The 3,139-nt window shown below is 52.7% G+C and overlaps 1 long non-coding RNA gene across 2 annotated transcripts in view; it reads left to right on the top strand.

Annotated features, from left to right (window-relative positions):
* The first annotated feature begins 1,256 nt into the window (after nt 1–1,256).
* The window catches only part of LOC138144490 (uncharacterized), a 12,332-nt gene continuing 10,449 nt past the window's right edge, over nt 1,257–3,139 (top strand). For both annotated transcript variants that reach the window (XR_011163968.1, XR_011163969.1), the window contains exon 1: nt 1,257–1,556. This is a non-coding gene — a long non-coding RNA (uncharacterized lncRNA). The remainder of the gene's footprint in view (nt 1,557–3,139) is intronic.

Here is a 3,139-nt window from a genome sequence, read left to right as displayed (position 1 = left end):
TGTGTGTGTGTGTGTGTGTGTGTGTGTGTGTGTGTGTGTGTGTGTGTCTCACAAAGAGACTTTCCACAGTCTGGTGAAGATATAGACCTCTTTTCAAAATTATGCTTTTAAATAATTGAAGGGAATTCTAAATTTCACTTAGAGGTTAGCATATTAAAGATGTAATTTTTTTCCCCCAAGTGCATTCAAGTTTATTTATCTCCTGAAATCTATCCATAGAGTCATAGATCCAGGATCCTTATACAGGTTAAGAACCTCTTTGTAGGACTGTCTTTATGCGGCCTGAATATGAAAGAAGTGAGTGCTCCAGGGAGAGAGAATGCTTGAAAGAGGAGGTTAGTTGTTGCAGGAGGGTAGAGAATGCACAGAAGAGGTGGGGGGAGATGGAAGTGGGGAGAGAAGGGGGGTGAATGAAAAGTAGTCAGAGAAGGGACCGATGGAGGAGGAGGGATATTCGGAGAAAGAAAGGAAGAGAGGGTGCACGCAAAGTAGGGGCACTGAGAAAGGGGAGGCATGTTCCCTGAGAGGAAGGACCTAGGGGAGGAGGGGGATAAGTGGTATATGTCAAAACGTGGTGGAGTACTTGGGGACGGTAGAGGAGGGATGCGTGCAAAAAGAGGTCCTCTTGGAGAGAGGAACAGAAGGGATGTATGATGAAACATGGTGGGATACTTGGACAAGAGCCAGCCTGAGGGATGCATGCAAAGAGAGGTCTGCTTGGAGAGAAGAGGGGAGAAGGGTGCATGCAAAAAGAACCTGGAGCAGCTGGGAAGGAGAGGGGAGAAGTGAGGTACATGCAAAGAGATGGGGGTGTTAGTAGAGGAGCTTTCACAGGTGTAACTGAGGCAAAGACCCCAGTAAGTCTACCCCTAGACCGCAGTTCTCCAAGCCCGCCCAGGAGAGAACTGAGCTAGCTCGGAGGTAGCGGGGAGGAAATAGAGGAGAATGGTTCAGAGGAAAACCAGAAACCACGAGTCCCCCGCGCGCGCGCGCACACACACACTCACACACATACACACGCGCTGACAATCCCCCCTCCCTCGCGCGCCCTCGAGCCCGCGCGTGCGCGTTCTTGATGCCTTCCATGTGCGTCTCCTCCATTCGCTACGTGCAGAATGGTCCGTCGGCACCAGCTGCAGGGCCCGGGTGGGAGGGGGAGGTGGAAGCGGAGTGGGGAGGAGCCTTCAGGTGGGGGGGGGAGCGAGGGAGGGGCTGCAGCGAGCAGCCTGGGAGGGAGGGGAGAGAAGGAAGGGCTCCGAGCCTGGGAAGGGAAGGAAAGCAGGTGGAGAGACCTAAAAGGGTCTGGAGAATAAGTGGCGCACCCCCCCCTTCCCTTGCGGCCCCCATCGGGTCACTTCTAGGGAGGTCATAGTAGTTATCCCCCTGTCTCCTTTTAGGGTCGCTCAGCCCCAACGTGGGAAAGAGGGGGAGGGAGCAAGCAGATGGGGACGATGCACTCTCAAGAGAACCCAGCTTTCCCTGTCCCGGTACTGGGGGGCCCTCCCTGGTCAACACCCCCCTCCCCGCGGCTTTTAGACAATTGTGCCCCCCAAAAGGTAGGAATAATACTCCTTGGGGTGGGGGGAGAGGGGGGGAAATCATTTGGGGAAGGAGAAAGGAGGCATGTGTGTTGGGGGAAGAGGAGGACAGCTGGTGGTATTCTTGGGCTCTAGAGCTGAAGGAAACCTCAAAGATCCAGCCCCCTCATTTTACAGATTAGAATGCTGAAGACCAAACACAAGCCTTTAAGAGGTGCCTACTGTGCTCCAGGCATTGTGCTAAACGGGGGCGGGGGGGGGGGAAGAAAGACGAAAGTCTGACCCTGCTCTCAAGGAGCTCACAGTCTAATGCACTATAGAGGTCAGTCACCAAGGTCAAGGTCACACAGGATAAGACAGCAAATGATCCATGAGGGGAGTGGGGGAGAGGGAGGGTCCCTCTATGCTTCTGAGCCAGTCTTTCTCCAGTCACCCAGGAGGCTGTTTTTAACCGGCCCAGAAATAACAAAGCCTCTACTCCCACCTCCGTGGTATAATGAGACTGAGACACCCAGGTTCTAGTCTCACCTCTGCTACAAATTTGCTTTGACTTTGGGTAAAGCATGATCTTTTCTTTGCCTCAGTTTCCCCGTCTGTAAAATGAGGGGATTTGATTAGATTGTTTCTAAGGACCCTACCAGTCTGGAACTGTCTACATTCTGTATCCCTCTTTCTTCCTGCCCTGTGTGTAGGAAAAGTAGGGTATCTCTACCTTATATTAGGCAGAAAGAGGATTCTTACAGCCATGAATGACCATAGAACACAAACAAGGACATGAACACAGCCAAGAAGTATAAGGGAGCTGAACCGAGATTTAGCAAAGCTCCGACTTTGCTTCTAGCTTCCTTTGTTTGACACACACAGAGGCTCAGATACCATGTTTCCAGCATCTACATACTGAGGGATGACTGGCCTCACAACATCCACAACAGCCCGTCTAGGACAGACATCCATCCTAGATCAGAGAAACTGGAACCCTGCTGAGTCTCATTCAGGTTGGAGCTAGGGAAGGAGTCTGCCTTCAGATTGCTGAGAGGGGGGATTTTTCACTTGAGAGGTCTCCACTGCTCTTCCTTCCCCCTTTAGCCCCCAGCTGTTGACCAAGGAACTTAAGTGAGGAACAGCCAAATACCCAAAGCAACAAGAGAGGGAGGGGAAACAGCCCACCCCTGTGGAGGAGGGGGAGACCGGATGACCCCTCATAGAAGTAATGAGGAGCCCCGTGATTGTGAGTTGGGAGGCAGTAAGGTCTTGCCAGGCATCCAGCTGTGGGCCAGATGTGAGCAGCATCCTCTCTCCACCCTGGGCTGGGATACAAGTTTTTCTGTCCAGCTTCTCCCTCCTACCATCACCTTCCAGGAAACCTTTCCCCCAAGGCCAGAGAAAGAAAGAAAATGAATGAGAAGTCATGTACACCCTCTCTACCCCTCAACCCCACCCCCATCCTCTAAAACACACAGCCCTTGGCAGGTCGAGTGAACCATATCAAGTCCAGCTGCCTCCTTCCCTCTGCTCACTCCAGCAGCTGGAAGGGACAGCTCCCTCCTTCTGCCTCGTCCCTTCCTTCCCAGCCCTGACCTCTCTCCCTTAGGAGATGGGGG

This window comes from Petaurus breviceps, unplaced genomic scaffold (genome assembly GCF_028583685.1).
Source record: "Petaurus breviceps papuanus isolate PSGF00001 unplaced genomic scaffold, PetGlider_PUasm1.0 90701, whole genome shotgun sequence".
In the NCBI taxonomy this organism is placed as follows: Eukaryota; Metazoa; Chordata; class Mammalia; order Diprotodontia; family Petauridae; genus Petaurus; species Petaurus breviceps.
The sequence above is the reverse complement of the archived record's forward strand: the minus strand, read 5'-3'. Positions and strand labels throughout refer to the sequence as shown.